At 36.7% G+C, this 14,496-nt stretch overlaps 1 pseudogene; it reads left to right on the forward strand.

Moving 5' to 3' along the window:
- Window positions 1–12,326: 12,326 nt before the first annotated feature.
- LOC143688960 (heterogeneous nuclear ribonucleoproteins A2/B1 pseudogene) lies at window positions 12,327–13,747 on the forward strand (annotated as a pseudogene).
- Window positions 13,748–14,496: the final 749 nt, after the last annotated feature.

Below are 14,496 nucleotides of genomic sequence, written 5' to 3' on the forward strand. Positions count from 1 at the left end.
GACAATTCAGATTAAAACCAAAATTTCACTTAGACAAAAAGACTTCTGTTTTTCTATTCAATAACTATTTACTGAATGTGATATAATTGGCAGGCAATGTTCAACGTCTCTATGGATACTGTAGAACAAGACAGGAAATGTTCTTGATATCATTGAGCTTACATTCTAAAAGGAAGACAGACCATTTTCCAAATAACAAGGGCACACGAAAAATATCGATGACCAAAAAATATTGTTGATCCATACTAGGGATATAATTAAAATATCATAAGACATAATAGTTACTGGATGGTTAAAATGAATGTCTGGAAAGAACTTTTCCCCTGAAGTGCTTCTTAACCTTAAGTTATAATAGTAAGAAAGAGCCAACCATGCGTAAAGCATTCCATGAAGAGGGAAAACATAGTATAGAGGGAAAATATTGTATCAAGAATCTAAAAAAAATTAAACAAAAAGGTCAATGTTTTTGGAAGATGTAGGTGCAAAATTGGAGCTGTGACTATGGATATTCTAAGAATTTTGCTGTAACGGGAAGTAGAGAAAAGATTTGGTTGTTGGAAGAGAATTGGAGTCTAGGGACTTTTTTTTCTCCAAGGGATGGGCAATATTTTAACATGTGATGGGAATGATTCAGTGGAGAGGGAGGGATTGATGATATGTGAGAACAGAGACAATTTTGGGAATGAATTTGTTAAAAGGCATTTGCAGAGATATTGACTTTGATGAACAAAGACCTCATGTTCATAGAAGAGAGACAAGATAGGTTTATAAGTTTTGTTGTGGAATAATTAGGGGATAAAACGAGAGCGTAGGAAGTACTTGTTGGAATTGGACGTTTTAGATTGTGGGAAAGTGAATCATTATTAGAGAAATTTCTTATTCTGCTGGAAGTGCTAACAATACAATATTTTGGAGAGAAATTTAGCACCTTTTAATGAAGCAGAGGATTGCATATGAACTGTTTATCAGCTATTTGGTTCTTTCTTACAGAGACACAGAGAGATGTGTGCAAGAATCTGCATTCCAGATTTGTTTCCATGTTAGAAATCTGGCCATCAATTGGGCAATGGATAAATAAAATGCCAAAGATGTATACAAAAGAAAGGACAAATTCTACATATATTGCTAAGGCTGCAGCAGCCAAAAGAATGAACAAATTCTCTATGTAATAGTCAGGTTAGATGTCTAAAGCATAACAGTTAAGTCTAAAGAACAAGAAGCAGAATGAAAGGTTTCCAATCGAATTTTAGTTCTATAAATTCAAAAAAGACAACAGTACTGCAAATCATTCCTTGATACACAGGTATGACAATTGGACTAGATGGCTGGGAAGGGGAATGAGATCAGGGATCAGAGATAGAGAAAAATATGGAAAATTAAGTGAAAATAAAGGCTGACGTGGATCAATTATAACAGTTGGTAATACCCAAGCATGTTTAATCCATTGCACTCCAAGGATCCAAACAATAAAAATATAAAACAAAAATGGAAGACTAGATCTAGAAGATGAAAGACTTTAGTGGGTGTGTTATCTACAGAAAGAACAACACATTTATAAGCAGCTCCTGGAAATTTTAGGAGAAGGACGTCCTGCAAATTTTCCAGTGAGCAAGAATAAGTAGAAATTTCTTCCCTAGTACCAATTATTACTAATTTGAGAGGTCAATGATAACAAATCTATTTGGTATGCCGGGCTATTGTCCTATTTTAGTCAGTTCATCATTGGTAAGGGCTGGTTATTTTTTAAGTTCATTTATTCCCATCCTATTTTTTTTATCACAAGTTTTGAGTACTCAGCATAGACATCTTCAGTGGGTATTTCAGGCAAGCTGGCCTCCAAGGTTAGAGAAGTATTATTTTGGGGGTTGGGGGGATGGGCGGAGGTATATGGTCCGGAAATCAAACCCAGGTCTCCAGCATTGCAGGCAAGAATTCTACCACTGAACTACCCTCGCACCACCCTATTATGTTGTCATTATATGCAGTGATGTTCTCCCCATTGCCTGTGTCTTGTCCTTTCTTGTGTTCAGTGCAGAAATTCTCAAGAGTGGTACTATTGACATCATATTTGTTGTGGGGGCTGTTCTACCAAACATTTCAGGATGATTAGCAGCATCCCTGGTTTCTACCCACTAGATGCCTGAAGCAACCCTCCCCCAGTTGTGACAATCAAAAATGTCTCCAGACATTGCCAAATGTCTCCCGAGAGGCAAAATCACCCCTAGTTGAGAAATTCTGAGGTAGAGAAAGCAACAAGGGCCACTAACTAAACTGAGCAGGAGAAAAAAATATATATTACTGAGTTGAAGGAAAGTTATAATAATAAAGATAAATGCTGCCCTGAGGTGTGTAGAATATGATCCAACTTCGAAAAGAGATCTTTCTATCATAAACCTAAAAAAAAATTAACATTAATGCGAAAAAAATCCAACCATGGCTAAATATATATTTTTTAAAAATCATATTAATATTTATGAATATACACCATGTTAAGAATTGGTGTTTCCCCTCCCCCTCCCTGCGTGGGCCATCATGACTCCCAGGGGTGTGGACCTTCCTGGCAACGTGGGACAAAGATCCTGGAATGAGCTGAGACTCAGCATGAAAGGACTGAGAAAAACCCTAGAATGAGCTGAGAATTAACATCAAGAGACTGAGAGAACCTTCTCAACCAAAAGGGGGAAGAGTAAAATGCAACAAAGTGTCAATGACTGAGAGATTCCAAATAGAGTCGAGAGGTTATCCTGGAGGTTATTCTTACGCATTAGGTAGCTATCACCTTGTTGTTCAAAATGTAGTGGAGAGGCTGGAGGGAATTGCCTGAAAATGTAGTGCTGTGTTCCAGTAGCCATGTTTCTTGATGATGATTGAACAATGATATAGCTTTCACAATGAGACTCTTTGAATGTGAAAACCTTGTGTCTGATGCTCCTTTTAGCTACTATATCAACAGAAGAGTAGAACATATGGAATAAAAATAAAAAATAGGGGGAACAAATGTTAAAATAAATTCAGTTTGAAATAGTGGTAAATGAAGGCGAGGGGTAAGGAATATAGTATGTATAATCTTTTTTTCCTCTATTATCATTTTATTTCTTTTTCTGTTGTCTTTTTATTTCTTTTTCTAAATCGATGCAAATGTACTAAGAAATGATGAATATGCAACTATGTGAAGATATTAAGAATTACTGATTATATATGTAGAATGGAATGATTTCTAAATATTTTGTTAATTTTTTTAATAAAAAAAGTTTAAAAAAAAGAATATGATAGAATATTATTCAGCCATAAAAAAAGAATTGGTGTTTCTGGGACAGAAAACTGAAAATAGTTTTATATTCTTCTCTTTGTAGGAGCAGCTGGGGAGCTCCTGGTAAATTAGAATTTGATGTAAAATTACAAATGTAATTAAGTTGTCAATCCAAAAGCTGATAAACTAATTTTATAAAATGGTTATGCTGAGTAAATTATTCTATTTTTTAAACACAGTTATCACATCCAGATGAGTCTGCATTAATCAGTCAGGAGATTGTTGTACACCTGCTGTGTACCAGGCTCTAGTCGAGATGGTTGTACAGTGACACAACAGGGACAGATGTGGTCTTTGCCCTCGTGAGGTTTATAATGAAGCTGGGAAAACCAATGTTAATAGTGGATACAACACTTTTAAGTTTTAAGTATTGCTTTTAAAAGAAGTAACTGGTCATCAACATAAAAAAAAATCCCAACAGGACAGAAGCGTGTAAGCCAATGTAAAACACTTCCACTCATTAGGGATATCTCAAAAAGTAGGGAAATGCCCTGGGAATTGGATTGTAGAGTTAACTGAGGTGCTGGAAAACTAGAGGAGTACGGGAGGCACATTATCGCTATTTTTTTACTCTTCCGCCTTCACAGTCGTTCAGATGAAACTGGGCAGAAAGACAAACCAAAGGTTGCGTAATTCCTACGCAGACGAAGATGAAGTGATTCTTCCATAAACTGCCTTCTTTCTGCTGATGCTAAGTAGAACCCACATGTATAAGAATAGTCAAGCAATAGAAATATATGTCCTGAAGTTCTGATATGCTAGTGATATGGCAGCTTATGTTTTCTTCACTAGAACATTCATTCTGTGAGGGAAGGGATGTGGTGTGTTTGGCTCATTGCTGTATCCCTTGCTCTTAATACAGTAATACAATGTGTAACACAGATCAGGTACTCCATATACATTGACAATAAATATGAATAAATGAATGTATACCAACATAATTGCACACATAACTAGAGCTGCTATAGGGCTATAAGAAATTACTTAGTAGTGGAAAACACACATTTCTCTTGTGATTCACAAAGATTTTATACCTGCTCAAAATAGTTGTTATATAATCTTAGGAGCCTCACATGTCGCTCAGTCTATCTAACAGTTCTGGCACAGTTTGAGAGTGAAATGTGGCAAAGTTTGCATACTAGTGGCATCGCATCCCAGCTGCATGATCCTGTCTGTAAATGGATAAGACATTATCTACTTGGTGAGGTTTTAAAGTAACTGTGTATACAAAGTACCCAGCTCAATGTTTGCTCAGAATCAGAATTTAAAACATATTAGATGCTTCTCCTCCACTCCCAGTTCCCCATTTCTACTGATTGAACTTCTTATGAATTACCCCTGCTTAGTTTTTGTATTTTTCCACAGCTTGAATAATATTCTTAAGAAGATTTACTCCATAAAGTAAGAATCCAGGAGTTCTACTATACTTACTTATTTAATTTTTCAAGTTAAAAATAAATTTCTATTAACTACACACATAGATGTTGCATATTTAATTGTATTCTCTTTGCTTACTGTTAGTGTTTAACATAATGATCTTCCATTATAACCACACTTCTTATAATACTTAACATTGAATTGCAGTTTCTTTAATTTATTCAAAGGGTAAGGATAATTATATTGCAATTGCAATTGTCAAAAGATATAATTAAATGCATTTGCACATTTTCCCTTTAACTTAAATTATACACTAATAATAATAGCTTAAAAAACACATCTCTTTTCAACTAAACATATTTTTCTTTATAAGAAGGCTTACATGCTAGATTATATAAAGATGTCCTGTTATCTCAAAAAGATTACATATATGTAGAAACCAAATGTCTTTCTAGAAATTATTTTTAAAGGGAGCATTTAATACAATTGATTTGCAAAGGCGTTTCATTAGCTTTTTTGTCCCAAATAATCACATTCCTTCTATGATATCTGATCCTAATTTATCAGTCGATTTAAGGTCTGTTCCTACAAAAATGCCACCCTTTTACAAGCAGAAATTCTTGCCCAAAAATACAGTGCAACTCACTGTATTAGTTAAAATATAATGCATGTACTGAGAGTCTTGAAAAAATTGATTTGAAAAGATCATAATACAAAAGAATAAAACAACTGTCAATACCAAGAGTAAAAAAATGTATCTTCCTTTGTAAAAAAGAACTCTAAAAATCCACTCTAATTCTACTTGGTTTATCTTTTCTCTATCATTCCAAGAAATAACCCTGGCTTATTATGTGCTCTCCACTGTAATTATGCATACTTGGAGACAGATAGGATAGAAAGGAAGAGGACTCCTTAATAGGTAGCAGTACATCAAATACATGTACACTGGTGCTTACCTTGTTTACATTTTGTTAATCAAGTTACATGTGTGGATCCCTGGATCAGATAAATTAGCTAGGGAAAAAAAAACTTTCTAGTTTTTAAATTTTCTCCTTTTCTAACATTACTGGTATCTATAGGTCTTAGGGTACAGAAATTATTCCCAGTATTTCTCTACTCTTTATTTCTATTCTAGATGTTGAATATCCAAAGTAGGTGCATGTATGTGTGCAACACACATGCACACATACACACACCCAACCAGTTTAGCAAACTTCGGTGTGCTAGCCTTACTTTTTCTGACTCTGTCATCTATTTTCCATGTCTCTCTTTTTCCCTACTTCCTTTATCATTATAATATCATCTCCAAGTTTCTTACCTATCACCCACAAGAACTTCTAGCTGTCGTGCCTTGTCAGAAGGCACCCCTTTTCTTTATGAAAACTCAAGGTTTCCCTTGCTTCATTCATTCATTGACTTGGCAACTCTTTCTGAGCATATTCTAAATAGCAGATGCTAGAGAAAGAAAGATAAACAAACTTAGATTAGCATCACTGGCTCTTGTCATACTTATTATGTATCTGCATTTCCCATGTTCTTTACATACCCTCACCCATTTACTTCTCACAAAAACAAAGGCATTATTTCCCTAATTTCAGAGACAAAGGAACCGTTTAGTACAAGTTCATCAATTTTCCCCAGTGTTGCATAGCCTGCCTGAAGAAACGCTGAAACCCAAGTTTCTCATCCCACAGCCCTAGGTCTCTCTGCTGCACTGCTGATGACCTTGATTGTGTTTCAGTGAGCCCTGGCAGTTCAGTGTGGCTGTTCATGTGACAGACCATTAGATCTCTGACTAATATGTCTCTACTTTATCCATAGGGTGTGACATTGTTGAAACTCTTGCTTCTACCAGAGACAGACAGTGACAATCAGTTTTTTGATGACCAAATTTTAGGGACAGATCTCTCATAATTCTGTTCCCTCCTCTTGAATGAGTTTTGCTCTCTTGACCAAGTTCCCTTCTCCCAGCCCGTCAAATACAAAGTCAAGATGACCCTCGTGTATTTTGTATTGGTGAAGGAAGTTCAGTAGTGATTCTTTTAAAATGTAATATAATATAGATTTCTAATTGTAGATTCTCAACTTTTATTTTATAACAGGGACAAAAACATTAGCATACACGTTTGGCCTCCAGAGATTACATAAGTCTTTTCTTGTGCTTACTAAGAGCAAAATGGGTAGAAACCAGATTCTTTTTGAAAATCTCCCAATCTATCACCACACAGAAATCTTTAGAAGTGCCCCAAGATTCTTTAAACCAGCCCCCAAATTTTCAGGTATATTTATCTGGAGTGAACTTCTCCAGGTTCTTAGCAATTACCCTCAATATAAGTTGTTTTTCTATAACTTTTAGTTACTTTGGAAACCTCAGTTTTCAAGGAAGTTTTGTTCAGTTCTAATCAGGAGAAATTATTGTACTTTCTGTCAGCCTGCTAAGTGCTTTGGCAGAGGTCCATTTTTTTCTTTTACTTGTTTCCATAATCTTAAGAGGTATGTAACTTGGCATGGAAGCACAACTTTGGCAAGAGAGCTAAAGTCAATTCAGCCAAAGAATCCCATGATATATTCTTTGTTTTTAACTTTAAACTATGGTTAACAACATATAAAGCCTTATTGTAAAGAAAAATAAATAAAAAGTAAAGCTGAAAATAGGAAAAGTCCAAAGAGAAGAGAAAACTTCCATTTATATTGCATCAACTCTTGGGTAATAAATATCCCTTCAGATCTCCTAGTATTTCACTGAAATGGGAGAAAATGAACAGAAATGATAAAAGTATGTATCTGTCTTGGCATTTTAGGGTTGCCTTAGAAATTCTTGACCTAGTATCCATTTAGACAAAAACTGAAAGTCTAGTGAAACTAATGGGTATTCTAGGAGAATACCAAGTTTAGCTAGCTTTGGAGAAGGCAGTAGAAGGAAAACTATTATTTGTTCCATATCAGAGAATCTTTGTATCCTGTTCTTCACCTAATATTCAAATGTTGTTTCCCAAAGTGCCAACTTTGCTCTTCAAAGTCCTCAGTATTAATGATCTCTTCTCTCTTCATGGCATCCCATGTGTGAGATAACCCTCAGTGAAATTTACTAATCAGTGAAAGGGAATTAAAAAGTAAATGCCAGTAATCATACTACCAGGCAAAAGTCAGCAAATACTCTAAGAGAGGTAAAGCAAAGTTCATACATTCAATCTACATTCAAAGGACGGAGAGAACACATCTAGTTTTTCTAAAGGATGGAGAAAATATAGGGATGGTTGACATGAAGCATGGGGGCAGGATGGTTCCAACTGAAAATGGAGGAAAACTTTCTAGGTGGAGAGTTCAAGAGGAGAGAAAAGTGCAGGGATTATTCAAGGAACATTTTTTTTCTCCCTGGAACAAGGAGTACATGTAAGAAAAAACTGAGAAATAAAAATATAGAGATAGAGACAATATTATAAAGCATTTTGAAGTATAAACTAAAACATTTGCAGATTAATTTGGTGGGCAATATGAAGACCTAGACTATTCCTGAGAGCGTGTAACAGATCAGACGTACTTTTGGAAAATCTGGCACCAGCATCCTTGAAAGATCTGAAATAAGAATGTGAGGAGGATCGGATGATAGGGGTGTAGCAATAGGATTTGAAAGTGATTGCGTGGAAATGAAGGGGTGGAGGATGGAAAGGGAACGTCTAAATTTTAAGTCTTGGTGACAGGGAGGATGATTACGATAAGTTAAATGTGGAATGCCACTTTACTGGGTCTGACGGGAGACTCTTTGAGCTATGTTAAATTTGTAGTGCCAATTTTAGAGATAGAATATTTAGAATCATTAACATAGCTGAGATTTTGGGATAAATGAAATGTTGGGTCTAGAAAATGTATTGATGGATAAATAAGAGAATAAGGGAAGAATCTTGAGCAAACCAGATGACAGAGAAAGCTCTGTCTAGACTGTAGAACATCACTGTCCAATTTCATAGCCACTAACCAAGATGGCTATTGAGGACTTGAAATGTGGCTTAAAACTTAAGATGTATGTGCTGGTTTGAATCTGTTATGTACCCCAGAAAAGACTATGTTCTTCTAATTCACTCGCGTGAATTGTGGATGGGACCTGTTGATTAGGATGTCTCCATGGAGATGTGACACACCCAAAGGAGGGTCTTCCTTTCCTTAAGTCCTTTAAGAGAGCTCATGGAGAGAGCACTTAGACCAAAACACCCCAGGAGAAACAAGCAAGGACCCACAGAAGCCCAGAGATAGTTTGGAGAGAACGACAAGCTGATGTTACCATGTACCTTCCCACATGACAGAAGAACCCCAGATACCATCGGCCTTTCTTCAGTGAAGGTATCTCTTATTGATGCCTTAATTTGGCCATTCCTATGGCTTTAAAATTGCAAATTGTAACCTGATACGTCTCCATTGGTAAAAGCCAACCCATTTCTGGTATTTTGCATTTCGGCATTTTTAGCAAACTGAAATAGTGTGCTGTAAGATTAAAATACACACCAGATTTCCAAGAGTTAGAATGGAAAAAAAAAAAAACAAAACAGAACTTCTTAGTGAAATAAGTTTGAGGCTTGGAAAGCTATTGGATACCTCAAAATGTAGGCAAGTATTAAAATCTTGAGTAAAGTTTGATTAAATCTCAAGAGAGTTTTATTGAATCAATTCATGCATTGGAAAGGTTCCAAATGCCACAAGGTAGAAAGGAATTCTGCTGAACAAAGAGAACAATGAACTTTTATAGGCAGGCAAGGGAGGAAATTTTCATTGGCTAATGCAGACTGCATTTTCCAAGTATGGTGAGTGCAGGCAGTTGCCTAGCAATGAGGAAGTTAGCTAGCATAAGAATAGGCAGTTGGTGATAACTGATTGGCTGACTTAAACTCTGTTTTCTGAGCTAAGATTTACAGGAAATAAACTTACTTAGATGTTAGTTTTGCTGACATAGGCCTTAGCACAGGTTGCGCCTACTAGATTCTACTAGATTTTATTTATCACAAGTTTGCAAGGAATTGATGAGTGTGTTTATGGTAAGACAATGAGTGGAAAGGACCCAAAGATATTTGAGTTCTACTAACTCAGTGAGGTGGGTTTTATATATGTTCTTTCATTCAGTTCTCTTATCAACCCAGCCATGTAGGTAATAAACCCATTTATAGCTATAGAAATTAACTCTGAGAAGTTAATAAACTCACATTGATACAGTTAATAAATGGGGGAACTAACATTCACCCAGAGGTTTATGTGATTCCAAAGTGTTTTTACTTTTCACAGGTAAAACCATAGTTTATTGTTTTAAGAACTTCGTTGAAGCGCAGGAGAGATGATATGTCATAGATTGAGGGAGATACTATATTTATAAATATAATTTTCCTTTAAAGATAGTGAAACTATTTTGGAAAGACAGTGACAAGATTATACAAAGTTCTCCCTTCCTTTCTTAATTCCCATAGTAAGGTGACTCAACTGTTAGAGGAGTTAACAGTCTTATACCGCTTATACTAAAAACTAGAATATAAAAACTTAAAACTTCAAAACATACCAACCAGAAATTTTCACATACTGAAAAGACTCTAGAGTAGGAAGAGTAGACTCCAGAGAAGAGAAGGGAAGCTTGCACAGAGCTGCCTCCCCTGTGAAGGTACATATGGTATCTCCACTGATCCCCCTGCCTCCGGGGCAGAAGCTGATGCCCACCTGAGGGGGCCCGGTTATGGCACTCAGTCATTTACGTTGAAGAGACCTCCTTAGGTCCATCAGCTCCAGCCAAGCGCAGTCACCCAATCGCTCTTCACCTTACATCATGAAACATCTCCGACAGGCTGTTCCTCAGCAACCTCCATATCAGGTCGCCAGAGAAAAGGGCTTGTCTCCACTCCAGAGTTAAAGAGAATACTAGAAACTGTTCACAGAAGAGTAGAATGCAATATTTCTGAATTTCAACTTATCTCCTAATAAAAAAACAAAAATAATATTTTAACCACCAAGGTCTGCATGTTGTTGAAAGGGAAAAAATACCATCTAAATAGAAGGAATAAATTAGCTTTCAACATTTGCTTTGTTCTGAGAGTTACCTTTCACCCACAACACATATACAGCTGGGGTTCAGTAAATATCTATTAAGTACATTAATGAACATTACTAAATAATTCGGGGTCCTGGCATTAAACATGCCACACTGAAAGGAGAAATTGAGGAGAATTTGAAAATAGAACTGTTTATAAATATGTGGGCAGGGTTAAGGAAAACCAGCAAGGAATAGCAACACTGGGGAGCTGTTGCCACCCCAGGCATGAAGAGACAAAGGGAAGAAGCAGTTACTAGACTCTGGAGCATTGGATTAGGGTGTGCCCTCAATCTGATGACTGGTGACTTTATATGAGAAAGAAGAGAGAGATTTGGAGACACAGGCACACAGATAGGCTAGAAGGCCATATGAAGACAGAGGTAGAGAGTGATGTGTCTACAAGCCAAGGAATGTCAAGGATTGTTAGGAGCCATGAAGCTAGGGAGACACAAGGAAAGATTCTTCTCTAGAACCTTCAGTGGGAGCATGAACCTGTCCACACATTGATTTCAGGTTTCTTGTCTCCAGAACTGTGAGAGAGTAAATTTTTGTGGTTTTAAGCCACAGTGTTTGTGGTAATTTGTTACAGAAGCCCTAGCAAAATAAAATAGCCCTGTCTGTGAAGGAGCAAATAGTCTAATGAAAGAAGGGATACATTCCAGAGCTCCACAGATTCCCCCTTGGTAAGAGAAAATCATAGACTTAGAATCAAACCAAAACATTGTTTCACCTATTTTCACTGTTTCAGCTTTTTCATCTGTATAAAGGGAATCAAGATGACCTTTTTCTCAAGATTTATATGTGAATTAAAGAATTATTCAACACACTTAAAATAGGTACTGGCACACAGTGACTGTCATTATAATTTTAGAAATAACCCTCAGTCCAGGACATCTGATAGACTGTGTCAGGAAGCACCAAGGCATTATAAACATCTCACTAAAGGGTTTATATTTCCTCTCGCCCTCTTTTCTTAGTTAGCTCCTGCCAATGTCCTTTCCACTTCAGTTGTCTTTGCCTGTAAAGGACTGGGGAGCACTAAACTGTATTGCATTTGACACTTGTCAAAGACCTTATCTGCAGTTCTCTCTTCTTTAAAGTGCATGATTTCATTTCCATTTTGTACCTAGCATGAGAACAACTGGTCAGTGGTAATGCAGGCTCATGTTTCCAGGGCACCTAGGAAGTGAGGAATCCCCATGCAGAGGGAGGGATTGAGTAGTTCTAGGTCACCACACAATCTACCCAGGGAGGGTCTGAAATACATCCCTGTAGAGTGTGGTCTTGGAGCCAGTAGGCACCTCATTTATTGAATGGACATGGGTTGGGCTCCCACCTGCACTTTTCTGCCTTTAAGTTGCTTACTAAGCAGATTGCATGAACTATGACAGCCTGAGGTTTTCTGAGTAATTATTTTCTTTTAATTAGTGGTGCATGCTCTTGTTTATGAGGCTGCATCCTGGATGCCAAAAGAAAATGTTAGCTCAAGAATCAGTATGATTATGATAAAGGTAAAATTTCAAATTGTGAGGAAAAAAAGAAACAAATTCGAGTAATAACAGCACAATAAAAGCCGCGATGGAGAGAGAAAAGGAACAATTCCGTAAACTCTTTATTGGTGGCTTAAGTTTTGAAACCACAGAAGAAAGTTTGAGGAACTGCTATGAGCAATGGGGAAAACTTACAGACTGTGTGGTGATGAGAGATCCTGCAAGTAAAAGATCAAGAGGATTTGGTTTTGTAACTTTTCATCCATGGCTGAGGTTGATGCTGCAATGGCTGCGAGACCTCATTCAATTGATGGGAGAGTGGTTGAGCCCAAACGTGCTGTAGTAAGAGAGGAATCTGGAAAACCAGGGGCTCACGTAACTGTGAAGAAGCTGTTTGTTGGTGGAATTAAAGAAGATACTGAGGAACATCACCTTAGAGATTACTTTGAGGAATACGGAAAAATTGATACCATTGAAATAATTACTGATAGGCAGTCTGGAAAGAAAAGAGGCTTTGGCTTTGTTACTTTTGATGACCACGATCTTGTTGACAAAATTGTATTGCAAAAATACCATACCATCAATGGTCATAATGCAGAAGTAAGAAAGGCTTTGTCTCGACAAGAAATGCAGGAAGTCCAAAGTTCTAGGAGTGGAAGAGGAGGTAACTTTGGTTTTGGAGATTCACGTGGTGGTGGTGGAAATTTTGGACCAGGACCAGGAAGTAACTTTAGAGGAGGATCTGATGGATATGGAAGTGGTCGTGGATTTGGAGATGGTTATAATGGGTATGGAGGAGGACCTGGAGGAAATTATGGAAGTGGAAATTACAATGATTTTGGAAATTATAATCAGCAACCTTCTAACTATGGTCCAATGAAGAGTGGAAACTTTGGTGGTAGCAGGAACATGGGGGGACCATATGGTGGAGGAAACTATGGTCCAGGAGGCAGTGGAGGAAGTGGGGGTTATGGAGGAAGGAGCCGATATTGAGCTTCTTCCTATTTGCCATGGGCTTCACTGTATAAATAGGAGAGGATGAGAGCCCAGAGGTAACAAAACAGCTTCAGGTTATCGAAATAGCAATGTTAAGGAAACTCTTCTCTGAGTCATGCATAAATATGCAGTGATATGGCAGAAGACACCAGAGCAGATGCAGAGAGCCATTTTGTGAATGGATTGGATTATTTAATAACATTACCTTACTGTGGAGGAAGGATTGTAAAAAAAAAAAAAATGCCTTTGAGACAGTTTCTTAGCTTTTTAATTGTTGTTTCTTTCTAGTGGTCTTTGTAAGAGTGTAGAAGCATTCCTTCTTTGATAATGTTAAATTTGTAAGTTTCAGGTGACATGTGAAACCTTTTTTAAGATTTTTCTCAAAGTTTTGAAAAGCTATTAGCCAGGATCATGGTGTAATAAGACATAACGTTTTCCTTTAAAAAAATTTAAGTGCATGTGTAGAGTTAAGAAGCTGTTGTACATTTATGATTTAATAAAATAATTCTAAAGGAAAAAAAAAATCTACCTTATTTACCCCAATTCTGGGTATTATTCCTTCTTCATCATCCACTGCCAGGGATAAGATTTATTTCAACACTTTATTTAGAAATAATTTTAAACTTACAGTGTAAAACAATACAAAAGTGTACAGTGAATTCTAATATTCCTCTTATCCAGATAGCCAGAATTACCAATTTTTAATATTTTGTGACATTTGTCCTTCTATGTATGCATCTATCAATCTAATCATCTATCTATTTTCTAAACATTTGAGAGTGACTGCATGTATCATGCTTCTTTAACATTTAGCTTCCATGTATATTTCCTAAGAATGAGGATATTCACTTATGTAACCACATTAAGTAAAATTATCAAGATCAAGAAACTTAACACCGACACAATGCGTGCAGTCTACACTTCAATTTTATCAGTTGTCCCAATAATATCCTTTTGGGCTTTTTCTCCTTCTTTGTAAGATCAGTCTGGAATTACATATTGCCTTGCATTGCTACTGTCTCTTTAGTCTCTCTTTTTTAAAAAAAAATTGTGGTAACATATATATGACATAAAATTTCCCATCTCAACCACTCCCTGGTATACAATTCAATGGCACTAATCACATTCACAATTTGTGGTACTAGTACCACCATCTATTATCAAAGCTTTTTGATCACCCCATGCAGAAACACTGTACCCATTGCACATTAACTCCTCATTCTCCCTCCCTAACTCTGTTCCTGGTAACCTGCACTCTT

Source organism: Tamandua tetradactyla, chromosome 6 (assembly GCF_023851605.1).
Source record: "Tamandua tetradactyla isolate mTamTet1 chromosome 6, mTamTet1.pri, whole genome shotgun sequence".
Lineage (NCBI taxonomy): Eukaryota > Metazoa > Chordata > Mammalia > Pilosa > Myrmecophagidae > Tamandua > Tamandua tetradactyla.